The following is a 19,219-nucleotide window of genomic DNA, read 5'->3' as shown; positions in this document are numbered from 1 at the left end:
CCATCTATTTGCCATGAAGTGATGGGACCAGATGCCATGATCTTCGTTTTCTGAATGTTGAGTTTTAAGCCAGACATTGTGCTAAACCCTGATGTAATCCTACCCTATGGCGTGTGCATTATTACCTCCAGTTTATAGGTGAGGAAACTGGGGTCCATGGAGGGTTACTGGTGCACCCTTGCTCACTCTGGTAATGATGGAGAGAATCTGGGGTTGAAACTGTACTGGGCTTGGCTCAAAAACAAAGACTCTTTCCACACCATTATGGTGCAACACTTGTGGACAGGATGATATATACAGGGCAGACTTGGCAAAATAAACATGTTGTATTGCGAACATCTGACAAGTCAGGTATTTGCCAGGTGGGACAGGTGAGATGGTCCTGCCTGTTACCTCTATACTACTGTTGAGTGAACAAAGTAATTATTGGTCGAGGCAAACTCATGGCGTCTGGATAACTCATTAGCTCTTATTTGTTTCAAGTCTGATGGTGTATGACAAAAGGATTTGTTCCAGATGTCAAAGGAGCACAATGGAGTTTAACAGCCTGTGCATTTAGAAAAGCTTTGCCGTAGGAAACCACCGGAGGTCACCGAGGCAGAGAGAGGCTGGTCAAAGCCAGCTCCACCTCACTATAAGCCCCCAGCGCTCTTCCCAGGAAGTCACCACTTTGTGTTCCAACTCATCCATAATTCTTTGTGCACAACTCAGAATGCTAATGTATTTTCCATTCTCTGAACTTGAGGTCCTTGAAGGGATTATTGAAATAAATTCCTTTTGGGGTTTGGTGCTGGAAAAACATTTTATCTAATGCACACACACACACACACACAAGCATACACACTCTTCTATTCCCATAATCCTAACTACTGAATTCAATGTGCTATACTTTTTAATTTTGCTTGTCAGGAAGCTTGGAGTTCAATTTCCTATTCAACTGTAGAGTTCAGCTTAGCCTAACTTCCTCATAATATTAGACGCCCGCTCTGTCCTTGTTTTATCACTATTTAAATGATCCTCTATTATCTGTATGACTCTTCGTCCACTTCATGTTCTGCTTCCTCTCCTTCTTCGGCCGCAACTTTTCAACAATAACAGATATTTAAAGAGCACCGATTAGGTGCTAGACACTTTTCTAGCTGTATGGAGGAGATGGGGAAGACGTGGTAACTAAACACAATCTATGTTCCTAATAGCATCCTGGGTTGCAAATAGAAAGGGACATAGCAGAAAACAAGCCTGGTAGATGAAGCACTAGAGAGCTGAATGCCTAGTGTGATGCCAGCTGGCAATGAACACCTCAAAGAAAACAGAGGCAAGGTGAGTCAGAGACATCCTGTCCTGAGGATGATTGGGCGGAGCCAGCGAATGACCCAAGAGACTCCATCATGTTGAAATATGGAGTGAGAGCATCCTAGGAAGAAGGACTAGCACGTTCAGAGACCCACTGAGGCCTTTGGGGTTTTGATGATTGCATGGCAACATTTTCACATTTTCAGGGAGATGGTGAGGAATAGGGAGGCCTGGCATGCTACAGTCCATGGGGTCACCAAAAGTTGAACATGACTTAGGAAGAAAACAACTGAACAACAACAATTACAAACTTGTAGAAGAGTTTGAATTTATAAGAACTGCTGTATCCCCTTCACCCCTATTCCCAGGTGTTAACATTTCATTGCATTGCTCACATTTCTCTGTCACACATGCACACACATACACACAAACACATCATTCTTTTCCTTCACCATTTGATAGCAAGCTGCAGATGTGACATCCCTTCATTTGTAAAGACTCTAGGATGTGTTCCCTAAAACAAAGCCACCATGCAAGTTTCCAGATCAGAAAGTCAACATTTTCACAACACTCCCATCCAATCCAGAGACGGCATTCAAATTTTGCCAACTGTCTCAACTATGCCTCTTTTCTTTTATGATCCAGGGCACCACCCTATGCACTGTATCTCATTGTTCTGTCTGCTCATTTCCTCTAGCCAGGAACAGTTCCTTGTATTTCCTGTCTTTCACATTCTCAATAGTTTTAAAGAGTACAGGCTTCACCTGTGGTCAGATGACCCTCGGTGTGTGTCTAACTGATGTCCTCCCCAGCACCAGATACAGATTGCACATTCCTGGTAGGGATATCACAGAAATGATGCTGTGTTCTCAGCACATTGCATTAAGTATATGCAATACCAGCTCAAACTACCCACCACTGGTGATATTAACTTAGATCACCTGGTCAGGCTGATGTACACCAGGTTTCTTCACCATTATGACATCATTTTCCCTTTTGTAACTGGTTATTATCTTGTGGGGGTATATTCTGAGATCATAGCAATGATATCATTAGCATGATATTGATATTATGCTAATTATATCATTAGCATGTCTCAACCAACACCTGTCTTAATCAGTGATCACTGATCCACTACGCTGCTGCTGCTAAGTCACTTCAGTCATGTCCAACTCTGTGCGACCCCATAGACGGCAGCCCACCAGGCTCCCCAATCCCTGGGATTCTCCAGGCAAGAACACTGGAGTAGGTTGCCATTTCCTTCTCCAATGCATGAAAGTGAGAAGTGAAAGTGAAGTCGCTCAGTCGTGTCCAACTCTTAGCGACCCCATGGTCTGCAGCCCACCAGGCTCCTCCATCCATGGGATTTTCCAGGCAAGAGTACTGGAGTGGGGTGCCATTGCCTTCTCCGGGGATCCACTATACGTGTATCCAAAGACCACTATGATGGCTGCTCAAAAGTGATTTTCTCTTTCCATCATTCCCTTTACACTTATTAGGCCGAATTTCCCATAAGGTAGAGCGTTCTCTTCTCCTTTTGTTCATTTACATCAGAATAAACCCAGAGACTCTTACTTTATTTACTGCATTATAATCTGTCATACTTAAACACAGTTTTGAAACCACGTTTTTTTTTAAGCTTCATTCCACAGCTGGATTGATTCAACGTTTACAGCCAGTCTGTTTACCAGAGTGCTACTGTTCATTTGTTGGTTGGCTGAAGTTGATTATCTAGTATTTCTTTAACAAGACCCTGTGGGATTTATAGTCTCTATGTTTTTATACCCTTTAAAATGATCTTCTTTTTTTTTTTTCTGTAATAACTCTATTGAGTTATAATTCACTTGCCATACAATTTATCTATTTAGCTTGTACAGTTCAATGGCTTTTAGCATTGGGTTGGCCCAAAAGTTTCCTTGGTTTTAATCTTGAGAAAGAAGAATGGAACTGGAGGAATCAACCTGCCTGACTTCAGTCTCTACTACAAAGCCACAGTCATCAAGACAGTATGGTACTGGCACAAAGACAGAAATATAGATCAATGGAGCAAAACAGAAAGCCCAGAGATAAATCCATGCACCTATGGATACCTTATCTTTGACAAAAGAGGCAAGAATATACAATGGAGAAAAGACAATCTCTTTAACAAGTGGTGCTGGGAAAACTGGTCAACCACTTGTAAAAGAATGAAACTAGAACACTTTATAACACCATACACAAAAATAAACTCAAAATGGATTAAAGATCTAAAAGTAAGACCAGAAACTATAAAACTCCTAGAGGAAAACATAGGCAAAACACTCTCTGACATAAACCACAGCAGGATCCTCTATGACCCACCTCCCAGAATATTGGAAATAAAAGCAAAAATAAACAAATGGGACCTAATTAAAATTAAAAGCTTCTGCACAACAAAGGAAACTATAAGCAAGGTGAAAAGACAGCCTTCAGAATGGAAGAAAACAATAGCAAATGAAGCAATGGACAAAGAATCTCAAAAATATATAAGCAACTTGTGCAGCTCAATTCCAGAAAAATAAACGACCCAATCAAAAAATGGGCCAAAAAACTAAACAGAAATTTCTCCAAAGAAGACGTACAGATGGCTAACAAACATATGAAAAAATGCTCAACATCACTTATTATCACGTATTATTAAAATGCAAATCAAAACCACAATGAGGTACCATTTCACGCCAGTCAGAATGGCTGCTATCCAAAAGTCTACAAGCAATAAATGCTGGAGAGGGTGTGGAGAAAAGGGAACCCTCTTACACTGTTGGTGGGAATGCAAACTAGTACAGCCACTATGGAGAACAGTGTGGAGATTCCTTAAAAAACTGGAAATAGAACTGCCTTATGATCCAGCAATCCCACTGCTGGGCATACACACTGAGGAAACCAGAACTGAGAGAGACACGTGTACCCCAATGTTCATCGCAGCACTGTTTATAATAGCCAGGACATGGAAGCAACCTAGATGTCCATCAGCAGATGAATGGATAAGAAAGCTGTGGTACATATACACAATGGAGTATTACTTAGCCATTAAAAAGAATACATTTGAATCAGTTCTAATGAGGTGGATGAAACTGGAGCCTATTACACAGAGTGAAGTAAGCCAGAAAGAAAAACACCAGTACAGTATACTAATGCATATATATGGAATTTAGAAAGATGGTAATGATAACCCTGTATGCGAGACAGCAAAAGAGACACAGATGTATAGAACAGTCTTTTGAACTCTGTGGGAGAGGGTGAGGGCAGGATGATACGGGAGAATGGCATTGAAACATGTAAATTATCACATGTGAAATGACTCGCCAGTCCAGGTTTGATGCAGGATACAGGATGCTCGGGACTGGTGCACTGGGATGACCCAGAGGGATGGTATGGGAAGGGAGGTGGGAGGGGGGATCAGGATGGGGAACATGTGTACACCCGTGGCGGATTCATTTTGATGTATGGCAAAACCGATACAATATTATAAAGTAAAATAAATAAATAAAACTGAAAAAAAAAAGAAAAATCTGAATGAACTTCTGGCCAGCTAAATATATTCAGAGTTGGCTAATGATTAATACAATTTTAGAACATTTTTATCACTCTGAAAAGGAACTTGGTGCCTATTACTAGTCACCCTCCATTCTCCCCATCCTCTCTCCTCCCTCTCCCACAGCCCTAGGTAACAACTAATGCATTTTTTGGTCTACGTAGAGTTGCCTATTCTGGGCATTTTGCATAAGTGAATTCATATGCTATGTGGTCCCTTGTGGCTTTTTTCATTTAGCATAATGTCTTCAAGGTTTATCCATGTTATCAAATATATCAGTACTTTTTAATGCTTAGTAATATTCCATTATATGGTTATGTTGTTTATCCACTTGTTTGTACTTTCAGCAGTTAATGGACACTGGAGTTGTTCCACTTTGGGGTACTGTGAATCATGCTGCTTTGAATATTCATGGGTAAATTTTTATGAGGATGTAGATTTTCATATCTCTTGGGTATATGACTCTGAGTGGAATTTCTGGATCATATGGTAACTCTATGTTTAATATTTTAAGAAATTACCAAACTGCTTTCCACAGTTTGTGGCTACACCCAGTTTACATTCTCACCAGCAATGCATACAAATTCCAATTTCTCTACATCCTCACCAACACTTGTTATTTTCTACCTCTTTTATTATAGTCATCCTAGTGTGGATCACAACAAACTGTGGAAAACTCTTAAAGAGATGGGAATATCAGACCACCTTATCGGTCTCCTAAGAACCCTGTATGCTGGTCAAGAAGCAACAGTTAGAACCGGACATGGAACAACGGACTGGTTCAAAATTGAGAAAAGAGTTAGTCAAGGTTGTATATTGTAACCCTGCTTATTTAACTTATATGCAGAGTACATCATGTGAAATCCTGAGCTGGACGAATCCTGAGCTGGACAAACCCCAAGCTGGAATTAAGACTGCAGGGAGAAACATCAACAACCTCAGAGATGCTGATGATACCACCCTATGGCAGAAAGCAAAGAGGAACTACAGAGCTTCTTGATGAAGGTGAAGGAGGAGAGTGAAAAAGCTGGCTTAAAGCTCAACATTCAAAAAACTAAGATCATAGCATCTGGTTCCATCACTTCATGGTAAATAGATGGGGAAACAAATGGAAACAGTGACAGATTTCCTTTTCTCAGTTTCCAAAATCAATGTAGATGGTGACTGCAGCTATGAAATTAAAAGACACTTGCTCTTTGGAAGGAAAGCTATAACAAACCTAAACAGTGTATTAAAAAGCACAGACATCACTTTGCTGACGAAGGTCCACATAGTCAAAGCTATGGTTTTTCCAGTAGTCATGTATGGATGTAAGAGCTGGACGATAAAGAAATTCAGTTCAGTCGCTCAGTCATGTCAGACTCTTTGTGACCCCATGGACTGCAGGACACCAGTCTTCCTTGTCCATCAACAACTCCTGGAGCTTGCTCAAACTCATGTCCATCAAGTCAGTGATGCCATCCAACCATCTCATCCACTGTCATCCCCTTCTCCTCCTGCCCTCAATCTTTCCCAACATCAGGGTCGTTTCCAATGAGTCTTCCATAAAGAAGACTGAGCACCAAAGAATAGATGCTTTCAAATCTTGGTGCTGGAGAAGACTCTTGAGAATCCCTTGGACTACAAGGAGATCAAACCAGTCAATCCTAAAGGAAATCGACCCTGAATATTCATTGGAAGGACTGATGTTGAAGGTGAAGCTCCAACACTTTGGCCACCTTATGTGAAGAGCTGACCCTGATGCTGGGGAAGATTGAAGGCAAGAGGGGAAGGGGGAGACAGAGGATGAGATGGTTGGATGGCATCATTGACTCAATGAACATGAGTTTGAGCAAACTCCAGGAGATAGTGAAGGACAGGGAAGACTGGTGAGCTGCAGTTCATGGGGTCATGAAGAGTTGGACATGACTTAGCAACTGAACAACAAGTGGCTATGAAGTATATCTCATTATGGCTTTTATTTATATTTTCCTGATGGCAATGATGTTCTTTGTGCATGTGTGTGTGTGCTCATCGTTTTTATACTTTCTTTGGAGAATGTCTATTCATATCCTTTGCCTATGTTTAAATTGGATTATTCATCTTTTTTGTGTGTGTGCCATTAGAATTCTTTATACATTTCAGGTATAATTCTCTTGTTAGACACATGATTGGCAAAAATTTTCTCCAATTTGTGTGTTGTCTTTTCACTCTCTTTATGGTGTCCTTTGAAACAGAAATATTTTTAATTTGGAAGAAACCTGATTTATTTAATTTTTCTTTTGTTGCTTGTATTTTTGGTGTCATATATAAGAAATTTCTTAAAGCAAGGTCATGAATATTTAGCTGTGTGTTTTCTTTTAAGAGTTTCATATTTAGCTGTTACATTACAGGTTTTGATCCATTTTGACTTAATTTTTGTAAATGCTATGAGTTAACATCCAGCTTCATTTTTTACATGTTGACATGACTTAGCAACTAAAGGACAATAACAACAACATTACTGTTTCCCAGCACCATTTGTTCAAAAGACTACTCTTTCTGCCATTTAATTAAATTGGTACTGTTGTCAAAAATCAACTGAATGTAAATGCTACGGTATGGATCGAACCTGGATTTCCTGCATTGTAGGCAGATTCTTTACTGTCTGAGCCACTAGGGAAGCCCCAGGGTATACGTCTAGGCTCTCTACTTTTTGTTTGTCTAGATGTCTATCTTTATGTCAGTACCAGCATGATTTTCTTTTGCATTCATACTTTAACAAAAGTCATGCTGAGTGAATAGTTGGGTCACCATTTCTCACCTTGGAGTTTTTGGCAGTGTAACTCTACTGTCTCTAGTACTGATTACAGAAAAATTGAGGTCTGACCCACTGATGTTTATCCTTAGAGCCAACTTAATATTTTGATTCCACGCCCCCAAACTGTTTCTTTATGTGTAATGTTCACTGTTTCTTAGAATATTGCATGGGCTGATAGTTCCATGCCAACTTTTTTTGAGAGCATAGTGTGCTTTCATTATGTGGATTCAATCTCTATTTACCGGAATGTTTTCTTGAACTAAAACCTTAAAATATAATTTTTTGTTTCATTATTTTAGCATCTTCTTTGAGGACAATGATTATGACAAGTTGGAACTCTTTATTATTTTCATAGATAGGTAAGTAGAAGATTGATAGATATATAGATATGATACAGACAGATAATATAGAAATATATATATTTATGCATTTATACAATGTATGTATATACTTTTGTTCTTCTTTTATGTTCATTTCTGCTTGATTTTCTTACTCTTTTCCTCTATCATAATTACTAGGCTTTCAACTATACTAATTCTTTATCTTGTCTTTAATGTAGCTTGTGTGTCTCTGAATTTTTATTTTTCTCTTCTATTAATATTTCTTTCCTATTCACTTCTTTCTGAGAGCTTCTGTTTCATCTCATTCTGTTTTCATGTCATATACTCTGTGTGCTTATGTTTCTGCTTTGAGCTTTATTTCTGAATATGTCATTAAAATGTTATTTAATGAGTGAAACTGTAGCGATACTATTCCTCTGTTCAAAGACTGTGTTTTTCCTCTACGCATTTCTCATTTGCCATTTTCTCCCACTTCTGACTTTTTTTTCCCTATAGTTTCCGTACAGTTTCTGTCTTGGTCCCTTTGATATGACACTTTGTCTTTGACTGAAGTGTGCTTTTTTCTGGACATATGATTTAAGGATTCTGTGTTGGGAAGGGTGGGGGATGTTAGTAGGGCCAGAAGAAAATCTGCCTGTTGTCCCATGAAGCTCCTCGGGACTTGGAGCCAGGTTCTGTCTCTTCTCCGCCAACAGAAACATGCTCCCACCACCATCCCTCTTGCTCACTCTGCTCACCGACAGACTGCTTCCTACAAGTAGGGTTTGCTGTCGCAGCATTACTAAGGGCTCAGCTCAGCTGGTAAGGAATCCGCCTGCAATGCAGGAGACCCCAGTTCGATTCCTGGGTTGGGAAGATTACCTGGAGAAGGGATAGGCTACCCATTCCAGTATTCTTGGGCTGCCCTGGTAGCTCAGATGGTAAGAATCCACCTGCAATGCGGAAGACATGGGTTTAATCCCTGGGTTGGGAAGATCACCTGGAAAAGGGGATGGCAACCCACTCCAGTATTCTTGCCTGGAGAATCCCTTGGGCAGAGGAGCCTGGAGGGCTGCAGTCCATGGGGCTGCAAAGAGTCAGACACGACTGAGCGATGAGCACAGCACACAATAAGCACATACAGGGAAGAAATGAACAAAATAGCATCTGTCTTTAAATAGCTGTCTTTGAAGTGTTGTGGCATATGATGCTTTTATCCTGTTCTTTAGACTTTCCTATAATTTCATTTTTAAAAGGTATATTGTCTCGGGACTTCCCTGGTGGTCCAGTGGTTAAGACTTCGCCTTACAAGACAGGGGGTGTGGGCTTGATCCCTGGTCAGGGAGCTAAGATCACACATGCCAGAGCACAAACAGCAGAAGCAATATTGTGCAACAAATTCAATAAACACTTTACAAATGGTCCACATTAAAAAACGTTACACAAAATGTATACTATCTCTAAAATCAGAAAATTGATGCATTGTCATTAAAAGTAGAAGGTCCCCGTGACTACAGTGGAGTCAAAGCACTGGGGTGAGTGGGAAAGCTGGATCCACAGGCTAGTCCCTGTGAGGCGCCCCAGACTGAGAGCTAATGACAAGCCAACTGAGGGGCCATAGGCCTCAGACCTGGTCAGGCAGAATTGGCCCCTACAGTTAAAGAAATCACCAGGTTAAGTGTGTGTGGCGGGGGGAGCCCCGAAGCAAGGCTGGACAGAGGGGAAATCCTATACCTCCCGATTATTATTATAATCATCAAAACTCCCAGGGGAGAGGAAACCGGAGCTCCAAGAAGTGAGGTAAAATTGCCCAGAGTCTCTCCATTGTGGAAATGCCGATTAAATCCTGCTCCGCTTAATTCCGCATCCCAAGGCCTTTCCTCGCCTTCCTGCCTACTTATTAGCTCTCCAGCTGGGTGACTCGGTGTATGGTGATGCTATTAACCAGGAGAGGAGATGCGGGGAGGGGAGGGGAGGTGGCTTGCAGGGAGAGATAATGAGCTCTGTTTGGGAGAGGACGAGTTACTGTGAGCGGAGCACTCCCGGCTCCACTGTTGGAATAACACAGAGGCAGAGACAGCATTTTATGCGAAAGCCCACTGTTCCTGTCACCTCGCTCCTGTCAGTCAAAATGAGGAAAGAAAATAATGCTTCTAGAACCCTGCTGGTGGCTGTCTTTCTCCCAGAATGAAGGCGCCTAGCACAGATGACACCGGGATCTCAGGGAGACAGGCCCTGACAGCACCTGCTCTGAATCACCCACGGGCCAGAGAGGATTCGGATCAAATCTTGGCACTGGGATCACTTCTCAGCATCCATCCCACTCCGGGCTCTTGGGGAGGGGGCCTTCCAGACACCTTGCGGGTGGAGGGCGGTGCGGGAGTGGTGACAGCCTTTTTGAACTGTTTTGTAACTTGAGAGATTTGCTTTCTGTGTCATGGTCCTACGCAACCAGTCTCAGGGGATTTTTATTTTATTTTTAAATCAGGGCCAAGTTTTCCCTTAAAGATTGACAACCACAGCATCCAGGTCTATCTATTCTCTGCCTTGGTGCAGAGACCCATCTGCCAAGACTGATGGCAAGGCTTCCAACCAGAGCAACACGGTAACTGAAAAATACACCCAGCCAAACGAAGGCAACCTGTGTGGGATAAACTTTTTGCAGAAGAGGAAGCTTTTGAATTCCCAGCTTATTTTTTAAAAATATTTATTTATTTATTTTGGCTGTGTGGGATCTTTCTTATGGCATGTGGGAACTTTTGCCGCAGTGTATGGGCTTTCTCTCCAGCACTCTTGCCTAGAAAAATCCCATGGACGGAGGAGCCTGGTGGGCTGCAGTCCGTGGGGTCGCAAAGAGTTGGACACGACTGAGCGGCTTCCCTTTCACTTTTCACTTTCCTGCATTGGAGAAGGAAATGGCAACCCACTCCAGTGTTCTTGCCTGGAGAATCCCAGGGACGGGGGAGCCTGGTGGGCTGCCATCTACGGGGTCGCACAGAGTCAGACACAACTGAAGTGACTTAGCAGCAGCAGCAGCAGCATGGGCTTTCTAGTTGTGGCATGTGGGTTTAGTTGCTCTGCGACATGCAGAATCTTAGTTCCCAGACCAGGGATCAAACCCAAGTCCCTTACTTTGGTTGGCAGATTCTTAACCACTGGACCACCAGGGAAGTCCTTCCAAGGAGGTTTTTTTTTTTTTTTTTTTTTTTTTAATTTTATTTTATTTTTAAACTTTACATAATTGCATTAGTTTTGCCAAATATCAAAATGAATCCGCCACAGGTATACATGTGTTCCCCATCCTGAACCCTCCTCCCTCCTCCCTCCCCATTCCATCCCTCTGGGTCGTCCCAGTGCACCAGCCCCAAACATCCAGTATCGTGCATCGAACCTGGACTGGCAACTCATTTCATACATGATATTTTACATGTTTCAATGCCATTCTCCCAAATCTTCCCACCCTCTCCCTCTCTCACAGAGTCCATAAGACTGTTCTATACATCAGTGTCTCTTTTGCTGTCTCGTACACAGGGTTATTGTTACCATCTTTCTAAATTCCATATATATGCGTAAGTATACTGTATTGCCTATTATACGGAGTGAAGTAAGCCAGAAAGAAAAACACCAAGGAGGTTTTTTTAAAGGTTTATTTGTTTATTTCACTGATGGCTGCCCCAGGTTCTCTGTTGCTGCTCACAGTCTTTCTCTAGTTGGGGCAAGTGGGGGCTACTCTCTAGTTGCTGTGTGTGGGCTTGTCATTCCAGTGGCTTCTCTTATTGCAGCTTGTGGGCTCTAGAGTATGGGTTTAGAAGTTGAGGTATATGGGCATGTGCGATCTTCCCGGAGCAGGGATTGAACCTATGTCCCTTGCACTGGCAGGCAGATTTTTAACACACTGGACCATCAGGGAAGTTTCTCCAAGCTTATTTTTAAAGTATAAGTCTATAGAAAAAAAATGATAGTTTATTTCTGGTTGAAATCAACTGATATGTGTGTGACTTCTATGTCTTTGTTTTTATTTTCTGGTATCAATTTCATATTCAAAGTCAGACTCTTCCACTTATCCATTCTGTACCCTTGGGTATGTTTGTCTTTAAACCTCTATTTTCTCATAATCAAACAGGCATCATCACACCAGTCTCATAGCATTCTGGTGAGGATTCTATTAAATGAGATAATGTGTGGAAGACGTTTAGCACAGAGGTTTGGGGCATAGTAAGTGCAAAATAACTAGCAGCTGTCATCAGTATTATTTTGTAAAATGCAATATTTACATAATTCCTCACAAAAATACTGTGCCCTGTACACAGTGTGATTATAGCTATGGATGTGGGAGCCATGGCATTTTGATGTCTTCTTAGAGCCTCCTGTGCAACATTGCAGATAAGCACCTTGCTCGAGCATTTACACAAATAGAGCCCCAAATGAACATGCAACAGCAACAATATCCATGGGTTATGAATCATCTTTAGACAGTAAGCAGATGAGAGCGGAGGCCACTTTTTGTTTTATGCATCAGCATGTTCCCAGCATCTCATACAGAGTAGGTCTTAACATACATTTTAAGATTGAATAAATAATTACCTGCTATATACCCACATAGGCTTACCTGGTGGCTCAGAGGGTAAAGGATCTGCTTGCAATGAAGAAGACCCAGGTTTGATCCCTGGGTCAGGAAGAACCTCTGGAGAAGGGAAAGGCTACCCACTTCAGTAGTCTTAGGTGCAAGACTCCCATGGACAGAGGAGCCTGGTGAGCTACAGTCCATGGGGTTGCAAAGAGTTGGACATGACTGAGCAACTAACACTTTTACATATGCCTACCTCATGCCAGGAGCTTTGCAGACTTTGCTTCAATTCTTCTCTACATCCTTGAAAATGAACTGACTTCCAGATCAATAAGGATCAGCTAGGTGATGCTGTGGTAACAAACATGCCTCCAATCTTAGTGCCTTATAACAGTTCTTACTCACACTATGTGTCTGATTATCGCTCAACCAGCAACTTTGCTCTCAAGCTTCCTCACTCCAGGATCCTGGTGATTTCGCAGCCACGGCTGCCAATGCCAGAGGCACAGGGGAAAAGGCAGGATGAATTGCAAACTGGCTGTTAACTGCCCTAGAAGTGCTCATAGCTCTCTTGCGCTCACACGTCACATGCCTACCCTGATGTCAAAGGGCATGGGATGGGGCAGTTAAAAACACTGTCAAGTGCCTGGGAGAACACATGGACTTTTTTGTGAACGGTCCTTGTCTCTCAGGGAAGTTGAGACTCTTGGAGGAATAACTTAGCCAGGTGTTAAGGAAATGAATCATGGTCTGTCTGAGTCCAGAGCACATTGCATCCAATTTGTCTTTTTGGTCTGCCAGTTTCTCATGTCTTCATGGAGCCAAATGTTTGGTCTCTGTAGGGGATCTGCTTTCCCCTAGATTTGAATAGACTGAGTAAATATAGCCACGTTGCCATTTTACATAAATATCAAATTCCAGTGAACTGACTGCTAAGCAGAAGGACGCCTCCCAGAACCACAGGAATGGCTAGTTGGCAAGGCCCCAGGTGACACCAAGAAGCTGGCCTTTGTCTGATGTGGCATGGACTTCCAGGATGTCTAAATTCAAGTGCCAAATGATGTCATGCCCACTGTGGAGATGTCCTTGTGATCCAGTCAGATACTCTCCTGACAATCCAGATCTGGGTCTGCTTCTGCAAAACGGCTTACTGTTCCAGCTTTCTTTGTCCTCACTGAGTCATTACAAAAACAGAACGCCAACCTTGTTACCAGTGCTCCCATCCCAGAAAACTGAGACTCTTTCTACTTGGAAGGACTGATGCTGAAGCTCCAATACTGTGGCCACATGATGTGAACAGCTGACTCACTGAAAAAGGCCCTGATGCTGGGAGAGATTGAAGGCAGAAGGAGAAGAGGGCAACAGAGGATGAGACAGTTGGATGGCATTACTGATTCAATGGACATGAACTTGGGCAAACTCTGGGATATGGTGAGGGACAGGGAAGCCTGGTATGCTGCAGTCCATGGGGTCTCGAAGAGTCAGACATGACTGGATGACTGAACAACAACAAAAAAATGGGATAGAGGAAGTAAAAGTCTATACCTCCTTTTCTTTCTGAAACAGTCACTTAGTCACTCATTATCCATCAACGGACATTTCCGAATAGTACCACTGTTTGATTTCGATGGTTTTTAATTTTTAAAACCATTTTCCTTCTGTAGAGTGAGTCCTGGTCATATTTGGTAAGTGGACTATGAAAGCATACTCACAATACAGAGGGCTTGAGTCACTGGTTTCATCATCCTCAGTCTCCATCACTGAAACCTTATCTGAACTGCCTGTAAGAATCTGAGCATCCCTGGAGTTTGTACTTTTCCCTGGCCTTCTCTTAGTGATGTGTTAAAAAAATTTTTTTTAAATGGTCACAAGGCAGACAGAAGCAGATAGAAAAGGTAGAAAAGAAATGTAAACTTGTCCAAGACTTAATTTAGCAGCTCAATTTCAGGCTTCCCAGGGGGTGCAGTGGTAAAGAATCCACCTGGCAGTGCAGGAGATGCAAGAGACATGGGTTCAGTCCTTGGGTTGGGAAGATCCCTAGAGTAGGAAATGGCAACCCACTCCAGTATTCTCGCCTGGAAAATTCCATAGACAGAGAAGCCTGGTGGGCTACAGTCCATGGGGTGGCAAAGAGTTGGACACGAGCAGCACACACACACCACCTGGGGTATGAATCAGCCTTATTTGCATAGCTTTTTCGAATCTCTACTGGCCCAGGACACATCCTGAATCACTGAATCAGAACTCCAGGTAGGGGGCCCAGGGCACAGCTATCTTTTGAAAGTCCCAGGATGTCACTTCTCCTTTGAGAACCACTGAATGAGATCATCCACTGCACGCTGAGCCAGCATCCCTTCCTGCCCATCCCGCCCACCCCTTAATACTTTGCATGCATAATTCTCATCAAGTGAATCGTACATCGGTAGATGTTATGTTGAGGTTAAGATGTGTTTATTCTATTCATCTCTACAAGCTTCTCGATGCTAATTAAGGTCATTTTCAGTGTTTTTCCTTGAGTCAGCTGGAACAATAACCCTCACTTGTCAAGCAGTATGGCCTCACCACGTGCCCTCTTGTATCTTTCTGGTGCCCACATAGGAGAGGGGATGCTTGTCTCACAAGGAATTCTTGCTGCAGCCTCTACTGATGGCTGGTTCACCATCCTTAGTCGGGTCATCTATAAAATGGTGATGATCTGCTTCTAGACTGAATTTTCTGGCTGTAATAGTGTTGCCTGTCCTTCCTTCTACCGCTACCTACCTCCAGATCTCTGACCTAGACCTTCCTCATTGGCTTCCAGGGAAATGATCCTCTTTTCTTACTTATTTATCTAGATGCTGGGGGAGAAGGGAGGGGATGGGTGGGGTCATAGACGAGTTGTGTTGTTAGGGACACGGTGTTTCATATCATATCCCCTGCAGCTCTTTGCTGTTGCCTTAGGCCCTGATGACCAGGTTGGACTATCATGGCAGACTCTTCTATCTCCCAGGAACTCCCTTCTCCTTCCTGCAAGCTAGCTTCCGTGGCTTTCCCTGTCCGTAGGTCTGTAGACTGTTTAGACCTTCCCAACATTTACATTTCACATTTCATTCCCATTCTAGGGTTGGCCTCTTGGGAGTGGGGGCAAGCAGGCAGGATCTCCACTGAAGATGGAGCTTCCAAACATCAGCCCGGGGAGAAGTTCGCAGCTCAGATCAGGCAGTGAATCAATAGGAAAGGGTCTGGGGATGTACAGTAGAATTTTATTTTTTGGACTCTTTCCCAAAAGATCCGGTGTCTGAAGAAATTTTCATCACGCGAGGTGAGATGGCAGCTTTCCCAGGTAAAGAGGAAAACTGGGGAGCAGGAAAACAGAGTGATACCCCTGCCTCTGTTTCCACCTGGTGTCGGCTGGTAGCTTTCCTTCTAAATTGAACAAGAGAGAGGGTCTTCCTTGGAATTCTGGTGGCTAAACTCTGCGCTCCCTGGTCAGGGAGCAGTTCCCACATGCCACACTGGAGAGTTCGAGTGCCACAGCTAAAGATTCTGCATGCTTTGACGGAGATCCAAAATTCCACAAACTGTAACTAAGACCCTGCCAAATAAATAAATTTTTTTTATGAGCAGGAGGTTAATCTGCAGATGCAGCTATTTAAGAAGAAACAAAGAGAATGTGTTCTACATTGAGCTGATCCAAGTACCTAAAGGGGCAGGGTGAGGTGTGATGGGAAATATTCTGGGAAGATATCCTTACAGAGTGTGCTGTCCTGCTGAGTCACCCCTGCAGAGGGGGTGAGGGAAACGGGGCTTCTGTGGTGCTGGGAGGGCTGACCCTCTGCCTCAGTGGTGCTGGACCTGGGAAGGGTGGCCTTAGGACTGGAAAACACTGGGTGTTCAGGGCAGGGGGAAATGCCAGGATCGGGCAGAGGCAACAGGGCGGCTGTGGGGTCACCTTGGGGTCCTTTTCAATCAGGCTGCCCGGGGTCACAAGGAGTCCCAGCAGAAAGAGTCCAGAGGACCATGGTGGGGTGCCCAGGAGTTGAAGAAAGATTGTTAAGTTACACAATCTAGAGTAGATACATCCTTTGTGGTCCCCACTCAAGGAAGCCACATAATCTCCAAGTGCACCCCAAAAGAGAAATCATGACTTCATACACTTGAACAGACCAAGAAAACAAAAAGCCAGATGACTCCAGAACAAGATCAGGGAACACCCTTTCTGTCCCTTCCTCCTCCATGTAGCAGCCCCTAGAGGTTGATGCTATGGGGGTGGGAGGAAGCTGGAGCAGGGGGTTCAAGGGGAACAGAGAAGCTGCAGGAAGAGAAATTTGAGAAAACTGACCCCTCTGCACTTATTCTTACTGCCAGCTTCCAGCCAAGTCCAGAATCTGTCTTTAAATTGTGATGTGAACATTCTAGTTTCTGAATCAACCTGTGTTTGTAATTGAAAGTAACTTCAAGATGTTCTATTGTCTAAGAGTGAGCAGAGACATCAAGAGTAAGATTCTCTTGTGAAATAAAGTTTAAAGGGACAATGAGAGACCGAATAAAGTTGTCACGTAAGGACAGTCCAGATGTCTACAAACAAGACAGGAGAGGAACCAGAAGGAAGGTGAGAGTGGAAACCTGTACGTTATGACTGCATTTCTTGAATTGTCTTCTGTGAAGTCAATTGTTTTCTGTATTGTACAATCTAACGAAACCAAGGAAATGGACTTGAGTCCACACCGGGGCTAGGGTTTGGAAAATGGTGCCCTCCAAAGACAGAGACATGGAATGAGAGAGTCCCAAGAATGAGGTGAAATTAAGACCCCAAGTCCCCATATAGAGATGCTCCTCTTTCTAGTGGTAAAAACCTGGACTGTTCACATTTGGCCTCGTGGTAGAGAATCAAATTACCTGTGTCCAGCTTTCCTAGGGGGCACTAGAGGTCAGACAGAAAGCACAGAAGTCAAGCCCAATCAAGGTAACGTTTGCAAGGAGTTCTACACTGGGTGACCATGCACTGGAAACATTCAGTAAGGTTGCATAATTGGATATTTGCTGCGTGCTGGAAGTCTACCTGGGAAGGCAAATTGACAAACCTACCATGTGTGCGTGTGTGCTAAGTCACTTCAGTTGTGTCTGACTCCATGCAACTCAATGGAACATAGCCTGCCAGGTAGCATATTAAAAAGCAGAGACATCACTTTACTGACAAATGTCCGTATAGTCAAAGCTATGGTTTTTCTGGTAGCCATGTATGGATGTGAGAGTTGGACCATAAAGAAGGCTGACCACCAAAGAATTGATGCTTTCAAACTGTGGTGCTGGAGAAGACTCTTGAGAGTCCCTTGGACAGCAAGGAGATCAAACCAGTCAATCCTAAAGGAAATCAACTGTGAATACTCATTGGAAGGACTGATGCTGAAGGTGAAGCTCCAGTACTTTGGCCACCTGATGTGAAGAGCTGACTCATAGGAAAAGACCCTGATGCTGGGAAAGACTGAAGTTGGCAGAGGATGAGATGGTTGAATGGCATCACGGACTCAATGGACTTGAATCTGAGCAAACTCCCAGAGATAGTGGAGAACAAAGAAGTCTGGTGTGCTACAGTCCATAGGGTCGAAAGAGTCAGACATGACTTAGCGGCTGAACAACAACAAAAGATTTTTTTCAAGTGAAAAACCTCACACAAGGGGAGATTTGACTTTGCAAGTGTCTGCTAAGGACAGGAAAATTAGAACATGCTTCTGGTTTGAATTCCTTTCGAAAGTGTCCTCCTCGACTCCCTGCCCAGGAACAACATCAACCTACAGTCTCATTGGAAAGATGTTCTCAGGTTGGAGAATAGGGCAAGGGTATTGATTGGAACCTGAGGAGCCTGGCAGGCTACAGTCCATGGGGTCACAAAGAGTCAGACACAACTGAGCGACTAACACTTTCACTTTTCTCACTTGGCAGAGAGAGGGTTAACCCATTACATAAGGAGCATTTTTAGGGAACTGTAGGGGTAAAAAAAGTGCTCTTCCAAATGGAAAGCTTGTGTGATGTGTGAGTCACTCCAGGTGCCCAGGAAGGCTGCCAGGAACAATGCCCATTTTTACTGATAAATGTGTGGTCAGATACGTCATTCCTGGGGCGGGCAAGGAAGTCTGGGGCAAGATGTCCCAGAATTACATGGTGCTTCTTGGAAGCCTTTCCTCTAACAGATAAGGCACCTGTTTCCACTTGTCCCTGCTGTGTTCGGATAACACTGGATACTGTTTTTCATGAAGCAGTTTTGTGAACTTGAAAGGACACTGAGACTGGAATCCCATAAACCTGGTTCAAACCATGACTCTGCCACTGCCCTGTGACCTGACTCTGTCGCCTAATGATGCTCGTTCCCTGCTTGATGTCTCTAAACTTTGACAACCGGTTCTGAGGCTTAAATGAAGGAGGTGAAACCTTGCACGCGATGTAATAGACAATAGTTGATCTCTAGGTCTATTTTTCTTAATAATAAAACAATAACTCTGGAAGTTTGCTACTAAGACATCCTAGTCATAAAACAGGCCCTTCCCTGGTAGCTCAGACAGTAAAGAATCTGCCTGCAAGGCAGGAGACCTGGATTGCATCCCTGGGTCAGGAATATCCCCTGGAGAAGGAGATGGCCACCCATTCCAGTATTCTTGCACGGAGAATCCCTGGCAGGCTATAGTCCATGCGGTCACAAAGAGTCAGACATGGCAGAGTGACGAACACAC

Source organism: Bubalus kerabau, chromosome 23 (assembly GCF_029407905.1).
Source record: "Bubalus kerabau isolate K-KA32 ecotype Philippines breed swamp buffalo chromosome 23, PCC_UOA_SB_1v2, whole genome shotgun sequence".
Lineage (NCBI taxonomy): Eukaryota > Metazoa > Chordata > Mammalia > Artiodactyla > Bovidae > Bubalus > Bubalus kerabau.
This window is presented reverse-complemented; position numbering follows the sequence as displayed.